The sequence below is a fragment of the Canis lupus genome, chromosome 19 (genome assembly GCF_003254725.2).
Source record: "Canis lupus dingo isolate Sandy chromosome 19, ASM325472v2, whole genome shotgun sequence".
Lineage (NCBI taxonomy): Eukaryota > Metazoa > Chordata > Mammalia > Carnivora > Canidae > Canis > Canis lupus.
The window spans coordinates 49,819,055-49,844,027 of NC_064261.1; the positions used below are offsets into that span (position 1 = coordinate 49,819,055).

The following is a 24,973-nucleotide window of genomic DNA, read 5'->3' on the forward strand; positions in this document are numbered from 1 at the left end:
ATTAGCTCATAGTCTCTGTAGGTCGGAATTCTTGCGCAGCTTGGCTGTATTATCTAGGATCCCACCATCATAAAATCAAAGTGTCAGTCAAGGTGATAGTTTTCACTTGGAACTTAGGATATTCTTTCAAGCTTACCTGTTGTTGACAGAATTCAGTTCCTTTCTGTTGTAGGACTGAAGTTCCCATTTCCTTGCCATGTGACCCCTTTCATCACGAAGCTAACAGAGGTATGTTGAATTCATCTTATGCTTTGAACGTCTGCGCTTTCCTTTTCTGATCTTAAGGGCTCATGATGATATTGGGTCCACCTGAATAATCTAGGATACTCTCCTTAAAGTATACTTAGTTGCATTTGCAAACTTCCTTTTGCCATGTAATATAACCAGATGGAACATCATGGAGTAAAAATCGGTGGGGCTGGGGTGCAAAACTCTGCTTCCCACAATGGATAGTTCATTTTCTACCCTGGTGAAAAGAAGTGGAAGTGAAGGAAGCACACATAGGGAAGAACCCAAGTGTGGGTTCTTCAGCTTTCACATCTTGGTGAATAACATCCTTATATCTATTGATATATGTATATACATATGTAAATTACAGAAAGATAAAAGATGCTGAGACTTTTCATTTGTTCTGATTTAGGCTTTAAAACGTCTGTTCTGCAGACTAGGAATCAGTAATAAGAAAAACTTTGAAAGAATCTGCCTGCATTTATCTTCTGTTTCTCTTTTGTCAGACAGTACAAAGAAAATTAAGGTTTTTCTTCTTTGCCATACATATAATACTCAGAAGTGAAAGCTTAATTAACTTGTCAGAATAGTGGCATCTCCTTTCTTGAACTGCTGTATCCACCTTCCCAAAAGATTTGAAAAGGAATGAACGTCCCCAACACCTTAGATGGAGGAACTGCACATCCACAGCAATCTTGCCCTCTAACACAGCTTCCTGTCATTCCACACGGTGTTTTCATCCGTCTGGGTGAGCACACGCTTTCACCATTTGTTAAGAAATGTCTACAGTGCGGAACGACGATTGTTTCATAAGGTAGGGCCCATCAGGTTGCAAAGAGGAAGCAAAGCAGAGCAGCTAATTACCATGTACCAAATTCATCTTTTTCAGGAAGACAAAAAAAATTAAAAGAAGTAGTTGACAATTCCAGTGTTGCTTCTAAGTTAATTTTCACTTTCTCACAGTTGACTTCTTAGTATTCTGCTGTTTCAGAAAGTGATGCTCTCAGAAGCATCTCGAATATCAGACCAGATCCTCTCAATGTGTACTCTTTCCTCTGGGTCTAAATTATTTGGAAGCCGCATAAACGCCTTCCACGGGCCAGAAGACTGAGCATAAATTGTTTTTTTAGGTTACTGTGGGTGATTCTAGGGATTTGAGTTAGTTTCATAGTGAAAAAGATTGACAACCTTGTTTTTAATCTTCGACTTTCATTTTCTTATGCCCTCCCTGGACTCACACCAGATCTTAGGTTTTCTAGAAACTGCTCCCTGATACCATCCCATACTGAAAATTCCTTTAATCTAGAATCTCACGGATTTGATTTTCTTAGGATTTACGTACTTGTGTTGCTGAGTTATTTAATCAAGTTTTTCATCTCACCTGTGCCAGTGGGTTCCATCTTCCCAACTGAATCACAATATGCACAGAAACAGAGACCACACTTTATATTCCTAATGACTGCTGATTAATATAATTGGCTTGATCATGATCCTACCATCTTTTTAAAAAATTCCCAGTCTGATAACTCCAACATCTTTGCCATGTCTCACTCCGGTTCTAATGCTTGCCCTATCTGTTCAAACTGTGTTTTTTGCCTTTTCGATTTGTCTTGTAATTTTTTTTCTTGATAGACAGACATGATGCACTGGATGAAAGGAAATGCTATAAATAGGCCCTTAGTAATGTGGTGGTAATGTGGTGGGAGGCAAAGTTTTCTATAGTCCTATGAGTAGCTTCAGTCTTTTAATGACTCTCTATCTCTGGAATGTGAACTTCACATGTGCTTCTCGGTCTGCCCACCCCCCGCCCCAAGATGGAGCAGGATGGCTGGAGTGAGCCAAAGTTGGGTATTTCCCTTCCCTGCAGTCAATTAGGCTCTGATAAAACTCCAGCACATTGCATATTGGGCTCTAATTAATTAGTTTCTCCTGAAGGCAGACCTTTTAAGAAGAACAGATGCACTGGAATATTTCAAAATGGCTTCTTTCACCTCAACCCTACAAGAAGCAGGATGGGTTTTTCCTCCAATGTATACTGTGAGAACTTGATGAAACTTCTAAAGGTAAAATTCACAAAAGTGTGAGAGCTCCCCCATTACTGAGTTCCCTGAAGCTTTTAGCTCTCAGATTTGTCTATTCCGAGCCCCTTGCAATTCGTTATTGCAGTTTCTGTTTTCCTGCCCTGCCACTGGTTCCCCTGGGGTGGTATGCTGCTGGATTTCTGCCCCCATAACTTGTGATTTTTCTGTATTCGCTTGTCTGTCTCTCCAATTTCGGGGACAGGCAGTGGTTTGCCCTCTGATCTCACTTCTCTGATGAACTTAAAAAGGATTGTTGATTTTTTTAATTTCAGCTTTTTATTTGTTAGGCTCAAGTGATGACTTCTAGCTAATTTGCCAGGTTAGAAACTGAAGTCTTCAGCTTCTAGTTTGTAATTTTTCATTTAACACATATTTGCCACATGTCAGGCACTGTTTTTACGAATATTCATTCACTTAATCCTCTTCCAACCCTGTGAGGCAGGTATTATTATCCCCATTTTACAGGTGAGGAAATTGAGTCAAGTAATAGTTCTAATAAAGTTGAACCTGGGATTTTGCATCCTTTATAAGACAAGATCATCAAATTATGATTTCCAGTGTTCTCTGCAATGACTTAGAGAACTCAAGAGAAGTACTTATTATGAACTCCTATCTTTCGAATTTCCACGAGATGTGAGTTATTCCTCTGCACTCCTTTGGCTTCTGCTTTTTCCAGGTGAACCATGGTCCAGTCCTGTTTGATTAGTTTCCTCACTTTCAGATTACTCAGTAAGACTTCACTTTCCTCTAGAAACCAAACTCTCCTATAAAAATGGCTTACTTGTTGTCTATCTGGCTTTGCAATAGAAAGAACCTTATGGTTTATCAGATGTATTAGATACCCCTTTCCAAAAGACAGTGCCTTAAAGCAAAGTTATATTCCAGATGTAGGCAGATAAAATATGCCTTAGAGAAAAAAAGTGAATGTCACAAAAACTGGACAGAGGAAACAGCAGGAAAAACATCAGCAAATTAGAAATTAACTTGGGTTACAGTTCAACCATGAAAAAAACGAACCTAAGAAAGACCGCCCCTCCTCAGCATGTGTGCTGCCGAAGCAAGCACAAGACCACCCCCTCTGCAGAAGGTTCTCCACTGACAAATTAGGCTGTGAAAGGCTACTTGTAAGTGCGTGTGTTGGTAGATCCAGAGACCTACCCATACCATCTTTTGGTAGAAAGCAAAGTTGATGCTTTTTTTTTTCTTTTTGAAAGTAGCATTTTGCTTAACCTGTACATTTTTAAGTGAAAGTTTCAGAACTAGAGGGGCTTTGGTATGATTGGAAGTGTCAAGGTAAGTAAATATTTACCAACTTTATCATTTATCTTTGCCACAACAATGTTGCATAATAAGCAAATCCAAAATTTGGGGGCATCCTACGGGATTCAGTTTGTTCAGGTGTTTGAGTTACCTGGGTGCTTCTAAATTGGCTTATCTGAGCTAAGTTTGTTCATGTGTCAGTAATCATCTGCAATTTGGCCAGGAGTTGGCCAGTCTACGAAGACCTTAGCTGGGTTAATTTAGCTTTGTTCCACTTGGTCTCTTGTCCTAAAACAGGCTGGACTGAGCTGACTTTTGTAGTGTATGCAAACGCCCAGGAGAAAGAACAGACACAAACAAGGCATTTTGAGACCTAAGAACAGAACTGGCACATAATTATCTATGCCATATCCTATTAGCCAAAGCAAATTTCCGGCCATCCCAGGTTCAAGGAGCAGAGGAAGAGATTACATCTTCTTCTGAAGGGAGGAGCTGTAGAGTCACATTGAAAAAGGTAAAGAGTTGTGGGTGAGGGGAACAGTTGAGGCCCCTTTTTGAAATCCATCTCTCACACCAATCTTGTGAGTGATAGTACAACACTCTTGAAGCAATTCAAACATATTTTTCTTTATCATATCAAATAAAGATTTAATTCAAACAAATTTGTGGAAACTAAAGAGAAAACACAATGACTATATCAGTGGGTCCTTTTTCATAGAAAATGCTAGCCCAATCTTCTCTCTTCTTCAAATATAAATATATCCCAAAAGCTCATGATGTTCAACTAAGTTAGATTTTTTCTTTTTTTTTCTTTTTGCTTAGGAGAAAAATACATCTATTTGTGGCTTGATTATTTGTTTTTGAAGCTATTGTAGCAATGTTGTCATGTAGGGATAAGAAAAATGTTTTCTTAGAAGGTATTTTTTTTCTGAGCAAATCTCACAATGCCTAAGCCCATCTCAGCTTTCAGTGAGCCCTGGAACTCACTACATAGTCCTATCTGCTTGTAAACTCTGTGGCTACTCTCTGTAATTGCTGGATCAAAGACCCCTACTCCTTCTTGTGCCCTACTGAGAAAGTCTATTCCCTATTCTCATTATGAAACGTGCATGAAAATCTTAAAATTACTGAGTCCTACATATGCAACTAATTAGATTTGGCTTTTTGGCTTTAAAAAAAAAACTATCAGGACAAAAGACTAGAAATATTTTATCCCTGACATTTGCTAAGCTGTATGAATATTTGGAATCAAGATAGTATTGAGAAAGCATCATTTGTTGCTAACAAACATGCTCCCTGACAAGAAAATCTTTCACTGGGGACTAGGAATAGAGTATCTCACTTACATTGTAATTGAGAAAGACCTATCTTTCAAATCATTGTGGCTCCTATTTAGTAAACTACAGAGTAACCTATGAAACACGTGTTGCCTTTAAAATGTCCACATGGTGCCATATGGGCTTACACAGATCCCTCTTCTTGTAAACAAGAATGAAATGTGATCTATCCACATTGGGTGTGTTCCTTAAGAATAGTGTTTTATCCCAGATTCCCAATAAAATATTCCTTTAGGGAAATAAGTGTTAACAGAAAGTACCTTTCTTTAAGATATACTATAGTAAAAAGCTTTTTTATGCATGGCAAGCAAATAGCTATGCCAGATAGACAAAGACTCTGATTGAGAGAGAGAATTCACAATGCCCCAGGTGGTCTCCTTCTTCCAGCTTCCCTACTTTTAACTCCTGAAACATATATGTGGGAAAAGGACAGTGATAAATCACCCACATTAGTGGAATCCCTCTAGGGAGAGTTCTAACTTTTTTTTTTTCTTCTAAAACTGCAGGAGGAATAAATAATAGCTCAAGCAGTGACCAGCATAGTCTAAACTGGTTTCTTCCTGTTGTTTTGATAACCATGTCAAATAGCTAACAATATGACAGGGTGGTCTGGTAGCAAAGCATAAGCACCAGTGAGAGGATCTTTCAATGACTGGTTTTGAGACTTTGAACAATGCACTAACTGCTTCAATTCAGGAATCTCTAAAAGGAGGCAATGAGGCCCCCTTGACCTACTTCAGGTGAATGATAAAAGCATGAAATAAGCGAACAGGTGTTTGAATGTTATTAAAGGTGCTACAGAATCTAAAAGATTACTGTAATCATTGGACGGGATGCAGAACAGAAAATCATTGGATTCAAAGTCAGGTGACCTCGTTCTGCTGTAATCAGCTCTGCTCCCAACTAGCTGGATATCTTTGGGAAAGCCATTTTAACCTTCTGGGCCATTGTGCCCTCATTGGGCAACCACATGAGATCGTGGCAAGAACAGACTGAGGTACTGGGATAAAAGAGTGAATAAGACAGTCTTTGCCCTGGAGGAGTCCACCTCCAGTGGGAGAGATGGAGGTGTAAAGAGATGAAGATGATGTAATGTGTTGGATGGTAAAGGACACTAGGCACTCTGCTTGGAGAGCATGGAGGAGGAGTGATTCATGTTGCCTAAGGGAGTAGGTGCATTCCACAGAGAAGGTGACATTTTAGCTGGGTCTTGAAGGATGTGTAGGTGTTTCCCAGACAGCAAGGAGGGAAGAGAAAGGAGATGGGACTGGGAAGGTTGAGCTGTGAAGAACATTTCATGTCCTGCTGAGGAGTTTGGACACAAAGGGATAGGTGACAGCACAGCTGTCTTGTGATTGCATGGCAGCCAGCTACAGATTTGATATTGTCCATGGATCCTTCCCAAGTTTGCCTTTCCATCAACACATGTGAAGGGTAGAGGCTGCCTTTTGGGGCCAGTCTGGCTATCAAGTTCTGGAGCTCTCTCCAGTGGCTCTCTCCAGTGGATCACCTGCCTTCTATTTGCAATGTCTCCATGTGCTGATAGCAAGTGTTCTAAGGCCAATAATTACCAACAGTCTGCATATGTGGAGGTTGGGGGAGGTGAGGAGAAAGACATGCTCTCAAAAGCTCCAACTGCATGTTCAGCGTCTTGTGGTTCGTCTTACTAAATCAGCTCTACTCTCAGTTCCAGTAATGTCTGTGATAAAATCTTATCCTCCCTGTCTTGACTCTTTGAATCTGATTTCTTCTGCCCAGATTCTCATTCTATCTGCCTGTAGTTTGCACTTCATAGCCCCTAGGAATTTGGGAGTCTTAGTGCTTAAGCCATTCAGACCCAAAAACTTGTTTTCTGCTAATCAATATCCTTGAAAATTGCCACTGAGTCATTTAATTAAGTGCCAAATATTGACCTAAGATTTCTGCTACTGATACTGATCATTACTATGTTCCACCAACTTACCAAAGCCATCTTGTACTTCCTGTTGGGCTTCTGTGATCTGGGCTGCTTACCGAGTCTTTTGCTAAGCATCTCAAATATTGTTCTACCCTCTAGACTTTATTCCAGTACCTTAAGGTGGGTTTATCCCCATAACTTGCTACACTCCATCAAGTAGGTCTAGTTCCAGGTCTTTGACTCTCTAGTGTCCCTTTCCTCTTTTTCAGCTGGTCATGCTGTGTGCCAGGGCACAAGATATGATACACACTCCAAGACAAATACAAACAAAAGTCTCTCAAAATGAATGAGAAATCTTCCAGACTCAGGCACTCAAGGTACCTAATAAAATTGAAAATATTTCCCAGCAGGAAAATTGGTATGAATAATTATTAATCAAAAATATATCTTCCAATATCTACATACCACTTTGGTTTTTCTGTTACACTTAGTCTATCACATACCAAGGCCTTGAGGGCAAGAAACACAAAATAATATCTATTGAGGGCCTCCAATAATCTTGCAAGATAAATAGCATTCTATCAATTTTACAAAGGTGGGTAAATTAGATTCTGTCTCCGTTCCCAAGTAAAACAACTAGTTAGTAAGTGAATAAGCCTTAATCCATCTTCCCTCCTTTCATTCTTTGTTTTGTGTGTCTAACAACTTTTAGTGATTGCGATGTGAATCATTGCTATAATGCAGAAAAATAAACAACTTCGTGTGAGACCTCGCTGTTACATGAAGAATGTCTTTCTGACCTTTCTGACCTTGTCCTTCCATTTCTAGTTCCCTGTTTCTTAGGCCGCCTTGTTCTCTAAACTCTTCCTCATGCAGTCTCCTTTTTTCAGAGTAGCTGACCCCTCAACCCAATGATATTTGATAAATATGTTGATTTCAGTAGCAATGTCAGAAGATGTGAGAAGAAACTGAGAAATGCCTACAGCATGGGGCATGCTGAGATGATAGGCCATGTAGGCATCCTCAGCTGTGAATACCTGTGCATTCTGAGGTTGGGGTAGAGGGAAAGGTAGAGTAAACAAACTGCACATGTTTCACGACAATGCTGAGAATCCGTGCCCTGCCATCGGTGGGTAGGTGGGTAATTGACTAACAAAACTGACTGTGAGAACCACACACAGGGAAGGACAGGGCTCTAAATTAGACACTCACTAGAATAATCTAGGTGAATAGAACTAGAGAATAGTGTCCTTGTCTTTCAGCGCATCTGCCTGGTTAACCCTAGATCAACCTAATTTCTGGCTTTTGAACTGTTCTTTGCCTGCCTGGTATCCCTGAAGAAAATTACTAGGTCAGCTTGGTTGGAGTTGTTAGGATTATGTGACTCTCCCCTTCAGTGGCTTCTTTTCCTTTCGCTCAGTCCTGCATTACTACACGCAGGCTTTACTGCCACTCCCCACCGGTGCCCTTCTGCACTCCTGCCTCATCAGCCTTGGCAGGTCTTGCTTCCTACAGCCAGTGGTGCAGTGTCATGCATGAGCTGTGTAGTAGTCCCTCCTATTCACCCCATGCCACTCATCTGCATATTTGCTGCTTCTAGCTCAGAGAAAGTCTTGTCTGCTGCTTTCCAAGGCTGATCCTTCTGTCTGTATTCAAGATTCCAAGCCCTGCATATCCTCTGAAAACTCAGGTTTCAATAATTCCCTTTTTTGTAGTTTCAATAGTTTCAATCTTTCCTTCTCCTCCGCCAACAAACATATTAAGGTATGTCTCACCCCCAGAACATTTATTCATTTGTTTCCCTTTAAGCAGTCAGGCTCTCCTTGAATCTTTTTTCTTTTCTTTTGAGTATTTTTTGAAGGGGTAATTTTATATTCTCAGGCTTTAATTCATTATTTTTCATTTATTCCTCAGCTTGGTTTCTGTTCCCACATTACTGCTATTAAAGTTGCTCTTGATAATATCAATAGTTTAAGACCAGCTGGGATCTCAGGCCCGCTTGGTCCTCAGAAATACAAAGCTGAAGAAGACCGGGAACCCCATTTCTGGGATTGTACTAGAAAGATTAACAAGGTAGCCCAGACAGAAATGTAGACACTGGGTAATAACTAGAAGAATACATATAGATATTTAAAATGTGACATATCTCTAAGGTGGGATATATTCAAATCTTAATTTTAAAAATACATGTGACCTGTTGAGTAAGAAAGATGCAGTATACACTACAGATGAAGTTTAAGCCTATATACTTATTTAATAGAAAAACTACACCTCTAGAATAAAGACTGAGAGATCATTCACCAAAATGTTAGCTCTGTCTTTTTGAATGTGAAACTATAGGTAACCTTGTTTGCAAGTTTTGTACTTCGACATTTTTATTATTTTTAAGTTACTTCAAGTATTTTCCAATTTATATTAAACTTATTTTCAGAAATACATTTTGTAAAGGAAATACAGTTCTTAAACTGTTCGACCTACTGTGTTTGTAAATAAGTTTCTATTGTACATTTCCTTGTTTTAAATCTGTGGCTTGCAAACAAGAATGTGCATGAGAATCATCATGTTGCTTATTTAAAAAAAAAAAAAAGTGGGGGGAACTGAGTCTGGACTTTACCCTCTAGAGATTGATTTTTTGGATCTTCCAGCCCAGGGATCTGCATTTTTTTGTCAAGCTGTCCTACTGGTTCTGATGCAGGACAGGACCCATGTATCAAACTAGGAACATCATGGGAGTTCAGTTATACTCAATATAGAGTAATAGCTTTTGTTTCCTTACAGGTAAAAGTCTAGCAAAAATGTGAGATAGGAGCAAGAAAATAGCTCTCCTGTTTTGTGGAAATTGGCGCCATTGAGCAGGTTCTAAGAACAGAAATTTAAGATCAAACAAGGTCCAATTTGGGTGGAGTGATGGGGGAGGGTTTACACTCAAAAGACTAGGTTTGTAAGTCCAAGAAGTAAGCAAAGAATTGCAACTAATACACCAAGTAGCTAATGCAAAAGCTGCTGTGCAGGTTCAGGATGGAAGATTATCATCCAGATATCTTCCATACGAAACTAGAGGCGCATGAGTAGCCGAGACAACTAATGAATAAAAAACGAAGGATGTCAGTAGTCAGCGTTGATCTAGTGAAATTCTGAAACTTCATAATGAGCCCTTACAGTGGTTTTATTAAGCTCCCATGGATGCCAGGAGAAATGTAAATGGAAAATTCCTGAACTCTTTCTCTGAGCTCTAGATCCGTATTTCCAACTGCCAATTAAACCCTGCCACTTGATTATCACCTAGGCATGGTGAACTCCAGTTTTGCAAATCTGAACTCCTTACCTTCCGTGCTCATCAGATATCTACTCTTGTAATCTCAGTCTCTGTTGAAAATAACAGTCTCCATCCATTTGCCCCAACAAGAAGCCTTAATCCTACAGTCCTTTGATTGTGTAGCCTCATGTCTGCCTTCACCATAATTAGGGTGACACGGGTTATATGATGCAGCAAATGGAAAAGCTCCAGTTTAATGCCTGGACAGAGTGTGTGTTCTAGTAAATGTTAGTGGTGGCTCCTCCACCCCACTCATCCTGAGCTACTAGCTCTCTCAGGTCCACATCCCTTTGCATTTATGGGTCTACTTGTCCAAGGATTTTTTCCTAATTGCCTTCTAGCTAACTTTTTTTGGAAGACCCAAGTCAAACACCGTATTCTCTGGTGTACATTCAAGGCCTCACAACATAATTCTGTTTTAGCAATTAAACTTGATTAAATTACAGCTTCTTTCTACCCTTTGGACCAAGCAAAACAGTATACTGTAAGGACCTAGGTGACCTTCATCTCTGTGAATAGGTACATAGAGACACTTTAGCTTGAGGCCATGTGCAAACAGTCCAATAATCACAAATCTAACTTTGTACCTCGAGTTCCCTGGAAACTTCAGGCCTTGTCCAAGTCACTCTGATTCTACTGTGAGCCCGTGATCTCAGAAGCAGCCCATACAAAGCAGACAATGACTATCTGGAGCCAGCTTCTTGGCCTGCCCGGCTGCTGAGGTATTGCCCAACGATGCCAGTGATGTTGCGTTTTCAGTGCTGCTGCTGCTGCTGCTGCCGCCCAGATGCCACGTTCATTGGTCTATCTTCTGCTGATGCTGCTTCTCAACCACTGCTTCACCGAAACCAACATCTGTTGTTAAATTGTCCAGAACCTTGTCTACTATTCTGGTAACAGAAACCTTTTTTTCCAGCTCAAAACTCATTCCTGTGGTGACCCAGATTTGGTAATCAAAATTCTCTAATCTCCTCTCATCTTCAGGAAGTGCTTCAGAAATGACTAACGAACCATACCAAACAAATCAGAGCCCTTGCTTTTAAACTGGAAGGCTAGGATTCTGGGGCTGGCCACCATCTTACATCAAGCATAGAAATAGTATGTTTGCAAAGTGAAGTTCCACAGATCAACAGAGCTTAGAGATCGAGCCCCTGGAAACTTAGAGCCAGTAAGTTTCCTTGTGGTTTAAATTTGAGTAGGATTTCTGTCACCTGTAACCATAAGAGTCTTAGTAACTTCCAATACAATTTTGGCATAGAACCTGGATTATTTGTCACTTGAGCCAGTGACATGCATGAATTGCCAGGACTGACCCCTTGGAATGCTTCATCTCCTCTCCTTCTATTGCCAGACTTGCCATTTCCCTTTCGTCCCTTCTTACCACCTAAACCCCAATCTACAACTCTTGAGCCTTAGCTACCAGTCATCTACCACATTCTGGTGCACTGTGCTGGTGGTTTCATTTCAGTTCCTAGAGAATGAATGGGAAATTCCACTGTCAAGCATTCTTCAGAGGCTAGAATCAGAAAATTTACACTACGAAGGGCAAGATAATATTTTAATGCTTAGCAGGTCACAACTGTCTGACACAGCTACCCTAGCGATATGGGTATAGGTGATATGCAATGAATGAGCTTCACTGTCTTCCAATAAAACTTTATTAACGGATTCTGAAATTTGAATTTAATATAATTTTCATGTCACAAAATGTTTTCGTCACTTTGATTTTTTTTTTTTCTTTTCCCCAGCAATTAAAAAATGCCAAACACTTCATTTTTCTATTACTGGAGTACAGTTGACATATACTATATCAGTTTCAGATGTACAACATAATGCAGCAGTTCTATACGTTACTCCGTACTCATCCCAATAAGACACCATCTGTCACCATATAGCCTTGTTACAATATTATTGACTGTATTCCCTATGCTGCACTTTTCATCCCCATGACTTCTTTATTTTATAGTTGAAAGTTCGTAACTCTTAATCACCTTCATCTATTTAGCCCATCCCCTCACCAGCCTGCCCTCTGGCAACTACCAGCTTGTTCTTTGTATTTATGAGTCTGTGTCTGTTTTTGTGTGTTCGTTTATTTTGTTTATAGATTCCACATACAAGTGAAATCATAGGGTATTTGTGTTTCTCTGAATTATTTCACCTAGCATAATACACCCTAGGTCCATCTGTATTATTAAAATGGCAAGATCTGATTTTTTATGGCTAAGTAATATTCCATTGTGTGTATATATACACCACATCTTTATCCATTCATCTATGGATGGACACTTAGCAACTTAGGTTGCTTCTGTATCTTGGCTATTGTAAGTAATGCTGCAATAAACCTAGATCTTCTCAAATTAATGTTTTCATTTTCTTTGGGTAAATACTCAGTAGTGGAATTACTGGATCCTATGCTATTTCTATTTTTAGTTTGCTGAGGAACCACATACTCTTTTCCACAGTGACTGCACCAATTCCTACACCCTGTGTCAGTGCATAAGCATTCTTATTTCTCCACATTCTCAGCAACAGTTGTTATTTCTTTTTGATTCTAGACATTTTGAGTAGTGTGAAGTGGTATTTCATTGTGGCTTTGATTTGCCTTTCTCTGATTAGTGATGCTGGGCATCTTTAAATGTGTCCATTGGCTATCTGTGTGACTCCTTTGACGAAATGTTTATTTCGTCTATGGTCCTCTGCCCATTTTTAAAGCCAGTGACTAGTTTTTTTGGTGGTGAGTTGTAGAAGTGTTTTATGTAGTTTGGATATTAACCCCTTATTGGATATATCATTTGCAAATATCTTCCCTCATTTGGTAGTTTGTCTTTTTGTTTTCCTGATGGTTTCCTTTGCTATGCAAAAGCTTTTTTTTTTTTTTTTTTTTTTTAGATTTATTTATTTGAGAGAGCACACAAGCAGGAGGGAAGGGGAGTGGGGACAGAGGGAGAAGCAGAATCTCACCTGGGAAGGGAGCCCGACGTGGGGCACAATCCCAGGACCATGGGATCATAGTCTGAGCCAAAGGTAGACACTTAAACACACAGGTGACAGGTGGCATAAAATGTTTTTATTTTGGTGCAGTCTCAATATTTTTGCTTTTGTTTTCCTTCCCTGAAGAGCTGTATCCATAAATTTGTTGCTAAGGGCAGTGTCTAAGAGTGTCTACTTCTTTTAGTAGTTTTATGGTTTTAAGTCTCACATTTAATTCTTCATCTTGAGTCTATTTTTGTGTATGATGTAAGCAAGTGGTAGAGTTTCACTCTTTTGCATGTAGCTGTCCAGTTTTCCCAACACCATTTTTGAAGAGCTTATTTTCCCCATTATATATTCTTTCCTCCTTTGTCATTGATTAATCGATCATGTAAGAATGGGTTTACTTCTGGCCTCTCTATACTGTTCTACTAATCTATGTATATTTTTGTGCCAATACCATGCTGTTTTCATTGCTATACTTTTGCAGGATATCTTGAAGTCTGAAATTGTGATGCTTATAGCCTTGTTCTTAAGATTGCTTTGGCTATTCAGGGTCTTTCCTGGTTCCACACAAATTTAGGATTATTCTAGTTCTGTGTTAAAAAAAAAAAAAAATTAGTACCTCAATAGGGATTGCATTGAATCTGTAGATTGCTTTGGATAATATGGACATTTTAGCAGTATCTTTTCAGTCCATGACTATGGTATATTTTTTCTTTTGATTATGTCATCTTCAATTCCTTTCCTCAGTGTTTTATCATCTTCAGAGTGCAGGTCTTTAACTTCCTTTGTTGAATTTATTCCTAAGTATTCTTTCTGGTGCAATTTTAAGCAAAATTGTTTTCTTAATTTCTCTGTTACTTCATTGTTAGTGTAGAGAAACACAATTCTGTGTATTTAGTATCCTTGAACTGTACTGAATTCATTTATTCTAATAGGTTTTAGGAGTCTTTAAGGCTTCCCATATATAGTATCATGTCACCCGCAGATAGCAAAAGTTTTACTTTTTCCTTGCCAGTTTGGATATATTTTCTTGTCTGAGAGCTGTGGCTAGGCTTTCCAGTAATATATTGAATAAAAGTGGTGAGAGTATGTCCCTGTCTTTAAAAACAAACAAACAAACAAAACCTGTTTTCTACCACTTAGTATGCTGTGGGTTTATCATATATGGCCTTTATTATGTTGAGGAGCATTCCCTCTAAACACACTTTGTTGAGAGTTTTATCATGAACAGATATTGAATTTCTGTCAAATGCTTTTTCCACATCAATTGGGATGATTGTATGGTTTTTATTCCTCTTTTTCATGTAATGTATCATGTTGATTGATTTGCAAATATTGACACATCCTTATCACTGAAATGAGTCACACTTGATCTTAGTGAATGAACTTTTAATGTGTAGCTGAATTGTTTGCTAATGTTCTGTTTAGGATTTTTGAATGTAGGTTTATCTGGGAGATTGGCCTACAGTCCATCCATCCTTCCTCCTTCCATCCCTCCCTCCCTCCCTCTCATATCTGATTTTGGCATCAGAGTAGCCCTGGCTTCAGAATAAATTTTGAATTTTTCTTTTTCATTTTTTTAGAATAGTTTGATAAGAATAGGTATTACTTTTTCTTTAGATGTCTGATAGAATTCACCTGTGAAACCATCTGATCCTGGACTTTAGTTGATTGAGAGTTTTTTGATTGCTGACTTTGATTACTAGTAATGGGTTGTTCATATTTTTTGTCCTTCTTGATTTAATTTTGGAAGATTGTAGGTTTCTAGGAATTTATCCATTTCTTCTAGATTGTTCAATTTGTTAGCATATAATTTTTATTTGTATTTATTTTTAAAGAATTGTATTTATTTATTCATGAGAGACACGGAGAAGAGAGGGCGGGGAGAGAGGCAGAGACATAGGCAGAGGGAGAAGCAGGCTCCATGCAGGGAGCCCGATGTGGGACTCGATCCCAGGACTCCAGGATCACACCCTGGGCCAAAGGCAGGCACTTAAACCACTGAGCCACCCAGGCATCCTAGTATATTATTTTTAAGAGTATTTTCTTATCCTTTATATTTCTGTGGTGTCCATTGTTATTTCTCCTCTATTTCTGATTTTATTTAATCCTTTGTTCTCTTGATCAGTCTAAAAGTTTATCAATTTTATATTTCTGAAGAACTAGTTCTTGATTTCATCAGTCTATTGCTTTTTATAATCTCAACTTTATTTCCACTTTAATCTTACTGTTTCCTTCCTTCTGTTAACTTTGGATTTTATTCTTTTTGTTTCCTTTAAGTATAAAATTGGATTGAGATTTTTCTAGCTTCTTGAGATATTCATATATACTGCCCCCATAGAATTGCTTTTGATGCTTTCCAGAGATTTTGGACTGTTCTCATTTTCATTGGTCTCCATATATTTTTAAATTTCCTCTTTGATTTCTTCATTGACCCATTGGTTGTTTAAGAGCATGTGTTTGTGGCTTTCTCCATGCTTTTTCCTATAACTGATTTCTAGTTTCATACTGTTGTGGTTGGAAAACATGATATGATTTCAATTTTCTAAAATTTTGAGACTTATTTTGTGGTTTAACGTGCTTTATTCTGGAGAATGTTCCACGTGCAGTTGAAAAGCATGCATATTCTGCTATTTTTGGATGGACTGTCCTATACATGTTAAGTCCATTTGGCCTAATATGTTGTTCAGGCCACTGTTTTTTGCTTTTTTGTTTTACTTTTTGCCTGGGTGATCTATCCGTTGATGTAAGTAGGATGTAATGTCCCCTACTATTACTGTAGTACAGACGATTTCTCCCCTTAATGTCTACTAGTGTTTTCTTTACGTATTTAGTTGTTCCTATGTTAGGTGCATGGATATTTACAACTGTTATATCTTCTTGTTGGATTGATCCCTTTGTCATTACATCCCTTGTATCTTGCTGCAGTCTTTGTTTTAAAGTCTATTATAAAAGTACAACTACCTTGTTTTTTATTGTTTTTAGTTCCATTTGTATGATTTTTTTTTAATCTCTTCACTTTAAGTCTGTAAATGACTTTAGGACTGAGATGAGTCTTTTATAGGCAGCATATATATTTTTTAATCCATTCTGCCATCCTACATCAAAATAATTATTGATGGATCTGAACATATTGCCATTTCAGTAATTGTTTTCTTGTTTTTGTTTTGTAGCTCTTTTTCTTTCTTCCTCTGCTCTCTTCCTTGGTTCGATGGCTTTTAGTATTCTTAAATTCCTTTTGTGTGTTATGTATTACAAGTTTTTGATTTGTGGTTTTCATGGAAATTCATATATAACTTCCTGCGTGTATAGCAGCTTAATATAAAGTTGATGGTCACCAAAGTTTGATGGTCACCAAAGTTTGAACACCTTCTAAAGGCACTAAATTTTTACACCCTTCCAATGTTTTATGTACATGATATATTTTACATCTCTTTATTTTGTGTATCTCTTGAACTAGTTTTTGTAGATAGGATTTTGCTACTTTTGTATTTTAACCTCCATACTGGATTATAAATGATTAATCTGGTACCTTTACTATGTTTACTTTTCCACAGAAATTTTTTTTTCATAATCTTCCTCTAGTTACGATCTTTTCAATTCCATGTGTGGAATCCCCTTTAACATTTCTTGTAAGGCTGCTTTAGTGGATGAACTCCTTTAGCTTTTGTCTAGAAAGCTCTTTATTTCTCCAATTGAAAATCTTTTTAAGAATATTCTCGTACGTTTTTTGTTTCTTTCAACACTTTAAATATATGCTGTTACTTTCTTCTCTGTAAAATTTCTACTAGAAAAGCAGCTTCTAGCCTTATGGGATTTCCTTTGTATGCACTGTTTGCTTTTCTCTTACTGCTCTTAGACTCTCTCTATATCTTTAATCCTTGTTATTTTAATGTATGTGTCTTAGTGTGGACTTCCTTGGATTTATCTTGTTTGGAGCTCTCTGTGCTTCCTAGACATAGCTATTTCCTTCTTCAGATTAGGGAATTTTTCAGATAGGTTTTTAAAAGTTTTCTGCCCCCTTCTCTCTCTTCTTCTAGGATCCCTATAATGTGAATGTTATGCTTGATGATGTCATAAAGGTCTCTTAATATAATATTTTTATTTTTTATCTTATTTTTAAAATATTTTTATTTATGAGAGAGAGAAACAGACATAGAGTGAGAAGCAGGCTTCTTGCCAGGAGTCTGATGTGGGACTTGATCCCCAGACCCGGGATCACACCCTGAGCTGAAGGCAGATGCTAAGCCACTGAGTCACCCAGGTGTCCCTATAATTTCATTTTAAAATTATTTTTTCTTTTAGCTATTTAGCTTGATTATTTTCCATTTTCCTTTCTTATAGATCACTTATCTGTTCTTTTTCATCCTGTAATATGCCATTGATTCCTTCTAGTTTATTTTTCATTTCACTTACTGTATTCTACAGCTCTAACTAGTTATTTTTATATTTTCTTTATTGTAATTCTTACTGAATTAATCCATTCTTATATCAAGATTAGTATCTTTATGACGATTACTTTGAAACCTTTATCAGGTATATTGCTTATCTTCATTTCATACAGGTCTTTTTTTGTATAATTTTTATCTTCCTTCATTTGGGACATACTCCTCTGTCTTCTCAGTTGTCTTTTGTTTCTATATATTAGAGAGGTCAGCTTTGTTTCCTGATCTTGAAAATAGTGGCCTTGCACAGAAGAGGTACTATGGCATCCTGTAACCCAATCCAATTCTGTCACCAGCGTACAGTGCTCCAGGTGTGTCCCCTGTATGAGCTATATGCATCCTCTTGTTGTGGCTAAGGCACAATTGCTGTGGACACACTGGGCAGTGTGGGTTGGAGCCAGCCCTCAACCTGGCTATCTGCATTTAACTACTGGGATAGCTTTGGACACATGAAAGCTAAGAAGCCCAGCTGCAAAAACTATAGGTGCTTTGGTGTGTGGAGTTATTTTCCCCACCCTTGCCCCTCAGGGAATGAATCACTTTGGAAGTCAGCCTAAGGCAGGTATGTTTTATTGGTAGGTCCACAGAGGAATACTGGGGTGAGACATGTAGTTCTAGCAAGGTAGATGAAAAATGTTGGCTTTCCTGAGCATGTGGCTATCTTGGTTGGGGAAGGGCAAGAAAATGGCACCTACCACTTTTGTTCCTGGAAAATTCTCTTGCAGATTTCTGTCCCTCTAGCACATGTTCTAAAATTAATTGATAAATCTCCATATATACCCCAGGCACTTTCAAACTGCTGCTTCTGCTTCTGTGCTTTGTCAAGTTACTTAGCATGCTGGCTCTTTAAAGACAGATTTGGTTTCCTATAGCCCTCTGGCTTTCCTAGCATTAAGCCTTGCTGATTTTCAAAGCCAGATGTTATGGGGACTTGTCTTCCCAGTGTGGGTACTCAGGGCTGGGGGTGCCCAGTGTGGAGTCTGATCCCCTTGCTCTTCCCTGAATGCAAGGTCTTTTTCATTTGGTTAGTCATGCTGAGGGTTTTGTTACCCACCATGTCTCCATGCCTCCTACCTTTTCTGATATGTCCTTCTCTCTGTGACCAGCTGTGGAAGATCACTTGTGCCAGTCTTCATGTCATTTTCAGAGTGAGTGCGATATCTCTAGTTGTTGCCTCAGAGCATCCACAGGACGAGTGAGCTCAGGATCCCCCTACTTTACCATCTTCCCAGATTCTCAATGCAAAACCCATTCCTAACTTGCAGCCTATATACAGGCTATAGTTTGCCCTCTCCTCCTGGAAGTCACAGAATTTCCCCCACTATCTCCCAAAATCATTCTTTCTCCCTCCCATACTCCACTAATTCTCCATCAGAATTCAGTCAATGAATTCAAACTATTTGAACCCATTCCCAATTCCTGCCTTTCTGATACATAGACCATGTCTATCATGTAAGAGAATATTCAACACAGGTTTGTTGTATGACTGAATGAGGAAGGGCTAGTAGAAGAAATGACAAAAGTAGAAGGAACATTTTTTATTCTTTAAGCGATTTTTTTTTTCTACCATAGTTTTTCTCCTGGCATAATTTCCTTGGAAAGTAAGAGGGCCATGCAGCATGGTACTTCTAAACAGCACCTAAAGCTGTCATCTCAGTCAGGGAAAGGATTCTACTAGTCAGCCAATTGAAAGAGCTAAGTATGGATAGTAAAGGAAAAGATTGGCCAGCTGGACCCCTATACTTTGAATGTGAACTCTGGGAGTTCACTCAGGGAAAAAAAAAAAAAATAGAAAAAGAAAAATTCTAAATTAGCAGCATATTCATGGTTGAGTGAAGCCAGACATAAGGCTGAAAAGTGACTAATTTATCATTCTTAATTAATCTAAACTTTTCTGATATTCAAACATTATCATAATTACCAAATCAATTTCCCTATGGAGTTTAAGCATTCATGTAGGAAATGAAGTAACTTCTCATATTTAAGTTCAAATATCTTATGTTTTAATATAATAAAGATAAAATGGTAATATGTTACTGCTAAGGAGAAAAAGCCATGAATTTCATCCCAAGCCTCCCAGTACCTGGCCACGCTTGTGGACTTGCTGCATCTACCAGAATTCCTATTACAGGCAGAATGTGTCTGTAGGTACAAGCAAACCTCTAAGGGTATCTGGTTTGTTAAACAATTACAGTTCTAAGAGCCTGGAAAAACACATCTGGCACACAAGAGTGAGAGTCTTAAAACTGACAATATTAACAAAGGTGAAAAATCTCTATTTTCCGTTTGTGTGAAACAGAAAAGTCAGAGGCTCCCATGCACATGGCCTTGGGCATTCTCTTATTCTGTCCCAACCTTGATCCTTTCAATTTACCATTTTTCCTCTCTCATTTCCTGATTTTTTTTTTCTTCCTCAAAGACCAAAACAAACATAAGTGATTTTTCACATTCCAATACATCCAAATTGGAAGGATTCAGAAGCTTTTCTTCCAAATGCAATAGGCAAAACTCAACTTTCTGCAAATAAGATCTCTAATTCAGGTGTCTGCTGCCACATAATCATTTATCTGTACTACATGCCAGGAAGGAATAGTTTTGGGTGCTTGGGTATTGTAGGCAGAATTTTGGCCATCACCTATATTCCCTATGGATTTCATGAATATGTTACATTACATGGTGAAAGGGACTTTACAGATCCATTTAAGATTACTAGTCAATTGACCTTAAAACGGGGATTATTTTAGATTGTTCCGCTGGGCTCGTGAGCTCTTAAAATCAGAGGCGAGGGCAGAGGGGAAGTCAGAGGGACTTGAAGTATAATAAGGATGCACTATGCCATTGCAGGTTAGAAGATTGAGGGCCATGTGTGAAAAAGATTTCAGGAGGTCTTTTGGATGTTTAGGAACTGAAAACAAGGATGCTGGCTGACAGCCAGTGAAGAATGGAGACCTCAGCTCTACAACTGCAAAGAATTCCGCCCACAAGGTGAATGAGCTTGGAAGTGAATTCTTCCCTAGGGCCTCCAGACAAGAGCCCAGTCTGGCTAGCACCTTAATGTCAGCCTTGTGAGACCCTAAGCAGAGAACTCAGCTAAACTGTGCCAGACTTCTGACCTATAGAGAACCGTGAGCTAATAAATTCACTGTTTTAAGTCGCTATATTTGTTAGTAATTTGTTACTCAGCAATACAGAACTAATAAAGGAAGTGTCAGGGAATAAGATGGAGAGAGGACTCTGCCTATAGATTGCAGTGGGTTTCATAGGTGGTCAGGGCCTTGTTGAGAAAGTAGTATTTCAGCAAAGAGCTGGAGGAGGTAAGACACTGAGTCAAAAACTACTTGGTGTGGGGCAGCCCGGGTGGCTCAGTGGCTGAGTGCCACCATCGGCCCAGGGTGTGATCCTGGGATCCCAGGATCGAGTCCCACCTCAGGCTTCCTGCATGCAGCCTGCTTCTCCCCCTGCCTGTGTCTCTGCCTCTCTCTCTCTCTCTCTCTCTGTGTGTGTGTGTGTGTGTGTGTGTGTGTGTGTGTGTGTGTGTGTGTCTTTCATGAATAAATAACATAAAAAAATACTTGGAGTAAGAACATGAAAGGCAGAAAGAATAGCACAAATACGTTCCTCAAGCAGGACAGGGCTGGTCAGGCTCCAGGAACGTCAAGGAAGCCATGCTCTTGAGCAGACTGGTCAAGTGGCCAGACAGGTGACAGGACGCCAAATCACATAAGGCCTTCTAGGCCACTCTGAGCCTTTGTTTTTGTTCTGAGAGAAATGAGACAGCAGTGTTTGGAGCAGAGCAATGACTTGAGGATTACCAATAATCTCAAGGTAAAAGAAGGATAAAAGACTTCAAGCCAGTAGAAGGCAAATACAATATCCAGATGAAAAATGATGACAGCTTGGACTCGAATAGTAATAATTAAGATAGGTGAGAAGTGATCTGTGTATATTATGAAGGTAGAGCCAACAGGATTTCACGTTGGACTGGATGTGTGGTTATGAAAGAAAAGATTTTAGAATGACTTCCAAGGTTTTTGGGCTGAGCAACTGAAAGGATGAGTTGCCATGAACTGAGTTGAGAAAGGCTATTTATAGATTTTTTTTTTTTTTATGGGAAAGAAGACAATTTCAGTCTTAGACATGTTAAGTTTGAGGGTATATTAGACCTAGAAGTAGAGATTTTGATTAAGCAGTTGTATAAATTCAGTCTTCTAGCTCATGTAAGAGTGCTCTGGGCTGAAGAGTTAATTGGGGAGTAACCAGCATATAGATCATTATTAATGACACTGGGATAAATGGGATCATCAAAGCTGTAATTCAGTTTTTTAAAAAAAGAGCTAGCATTAAAGTAGGAAATACCCCAACATTAATAGGCTCATGAGAAGAAGAACCCACAAGGGACCTAGAAGGAGCTACAAGTGTGGTCACCAACCTCATAGATTTCCCTCAAATCTTTGACATGAATTCTTCCTTTTAACTTTACTCCCCCCTTTATCCCTTCCCAGCACCCAAATGCAAATGATGGAAAAGCAACATTTCAAAATCCCCAATATGCAAATTGCATGAGTAAGGGACATCTGGAAAAGGTCTTTCTTAATTAAGCCCTATTGGCTAAATCAATCAATTTAGTGCTTGCCAGAACATATGTTTTTGACGATATTGTGTCCACGTTAACATTGATCCTGCTTTCTTGACCATCTTGATTTTCCATTTCCCAAACTCCAAAAGTGTTTTCTTATACAAACTTCACAGACATTTACAGATTCCCTGTACTCTTTACTCATCCAGGCTTTTCTTGCCACTAGATTAACTTTCCTTGAGAATGGAGACTGTTCTCTACTTGTGTTTGATAACAAGAATTTCATCATATTTACTGACAATATAAGTAAGATTTTTCTTTGTTTTTCCGCATATCTCATTTGTAGAAATTTATTGGATCAAAGGGTAAACTGCCAAGTGACAGGTTAGAATGATAAAAGTGATTGTGTTTTTCTTGCATTAGATTTGAAAACTGAGCTTCCATTTGAGCCAAGTGTTTTCTTTCTTTATTCAGGTATAATTAACATATGTTTGTTAGTTTCAGGTGTACAACATGATTCAAAACTTGTATACATTTCTCAGTGCTCATCAAGATAACTATTCTCTTAATCCTCTTTATTTTACCCATCCCTCTACCCCTGCCCACCTCCCTTCCGGAAAGCATGTTTGTTCTCTCTATTTAAGAATCTTTTTGATTGTCTCTTTTCTTTCTTTGTTCATTTGTTTTATTTTTTCCACATAGGAGTGAAATCATATGGTATTCGTCTTTTTCTGAATTATTTTTCACTTAGCATTGTGGTCCATCCATGTTATTGCAATGGCAAGATTTCGTTCTCTTATGGTTGAGTAGTATTCCATTGTGTGAGAGGTGTGTGTGTGTGTGTGTGTGTGTGTGTGTGTGTACCTTTATCCATTCATTATTGATGGACACTTGAGTTTCCATATCTTGGTTATTGTAAATAAAATAGGGGGGCATATATCTTTTCAAATTAGTGTTTCATATTCACCCAGTAGTGGAATTACTGGATCATATGGTAATTCTTTTTTTTTTTTTTTTTTTTTTTTTTTTTTTTTTTTACGGAAATTCCATACTCTTCTATAGTGGCTGTACCAACGTGCATTCCCACCAATAGTGCATGAGGGTTCCTTTTGCTCTAGATCCTCACCAACACTTGTTATTTCTTTGTGTGTGTGTGTGTGTGTGTGTGTGTGTGTGTGTGTGTGTGTTTGTTTTAGCCATTCTGACAGGTGTAAAGTATAGATCTCATTGTGGTTTGAATTTGCATTTCCCTGATGATTAGTGGTATTGAACATCTTTTCGTGTGTTTGTTGGCTTTCTTGGAAAAATGTTAACTCATGTATTCTACCCATGTTTAAAAATTGGATTGCTTAGCATATTTTTTGTGTTGTAGTTCTTGTTAAGTTGTAGAAGTTCTTCATATATTTTGGATATTAACCCCTTATTGGGTATATCATTGGCAAATGTCTTCTCCCATTCAGTAGGTTGTCATTTAATTTTGTTGATGGTTTTCTTCTCTGTGCAGAGAAGTATTTTAGAAGTATTTAGTGTCACCCTAATAGTTTATTTTTGCTTTTGTTTCCCTTGCCTCAGAGGACCTACATAGAAAATTATTTCTACAGCTGATGTTAAAGAAATTAATGCCTGTTTTCTTCTAGGAATTTCATGGTTTCAGGCCTCATATTTATGTCTTTAATGCATTTTGAGCTTAGTTTTGTTGATGGTGTAAGAAAGTGGTCCAGTTTTCCCAATACCATTTGTTGGAGACTTTTTCCCATTCTTTCCTCCTCAGTCATAGATTAATTTTAACCATGTAAGTGTGGATTTATTTCTGGACTCTGTTCTATTGATCCACATGTCTGTTTTTGTGCTAATAGTATACTATTTTGATTATTACAGCTTTGTGGTATATCTTGAAATCTCCACCTTTGTTCTTTATAAAGTGTTTTAAAGCCTGATTTAAAATTGTTTCATAAATCTTACATACCCTTAGCATGACAGAAAAGGAAGAAATTTTCAATCAGAAGGAAAGGTAAAAGGGAAAAAAAGTATTACTGTCCCCCACTTGCATCCCATCTAATGTATTCTCAGCCATTATGTTCACTCATCTAGATTTTTTTTAATTCGTATATCATAGATAAAATAAGCATCCCAATGTAACTATTCAGTCTTCATGAGATTAATTGCCATGAGAAAATTCTACCCAGAAAAGTTTGGAAATGACTAGAGATTTCCTACTAGATTTTTTGGAGTGGTGATGAAGACTGGATTCCCCCCAAAAGCAGACCCCAACATCAGGAGGTATGCATAAATAATGTAGAAGCTTATCTTAGGGAGAAGAAAAATGGAAAGGTGAGCCAGGGAAGGAAAAAGAAGCCAATAAATGGCATGTTACCAAATAGGTTACTACTAGGGCAACTAGTATCCAGTCTTACTAGGGAATTCTGAGAGATAGTGAAAACCATGCCTCCAAAATATCTTGACAGAGAAGAGAGGATGCTGAGGTCTATATCTACCCCCTCTTCCTGAGTCATTGGTTGAAGGATGTTCCCCTGGACAACCCCCCTCACTGCCTTCTTGCCCTGTAGGTTGGCCAGGCCAAAAGAAAAACCTTGGGTGGAGGTAAAGGTAAGGGCTACAAGATGCTGTTAGCATGTTTTTGGAACAGTGGACCCTGAAAGAATAGGAGTGAAGCACCAAGAATATGTGTCACACCAGTCCTAGAATGCTTGGGTTCATTCTAGATTTCTTTTCTTTGGACAGAGTATCATTGTTCCCCACCCCACCCCCATGTCTGTCCCATATCCATTCTCTTCTGGAACTGATGAGACTGTCGGCTGCTTCTACCAAACCCTGGGCCAGTAAGCAATTAGGGTGA

The 24,973-nt window shown here is 38.5% G+C and overlaps 1 long non-coding RNA gene across 6 annotated transcripts in view; it reads left to right on the forward strand.

Moving 5' to 3' along the window:
• Window positions 1-27: 27 nt before the first annotated feature.
• LOC118351516 (uncharacterized) overlaps window positions 28-24,973 on the forward strand; it is a 194,046-nt gene continuing 169,100 nt past the window's right edge. For 4 of the 6 annotated variants that reach the window (XR_007403897.1, XR_004807064.2, XR_007403896.1 and 1 more), the window contains exons 1-2: window positions 28-228; window positions 20,385-20,525. This is a non-coding gene — a long non-coding RNA (uncharacterized LOC118351516). Of the gene's footprint in view, window positions 229-20,384; window positions 20,699-24,973 lie in introns of those variants that run through there. The other 2 variants (XR_007403894.1, XR_007403895.1) reach the window with 2 other exon arrangements.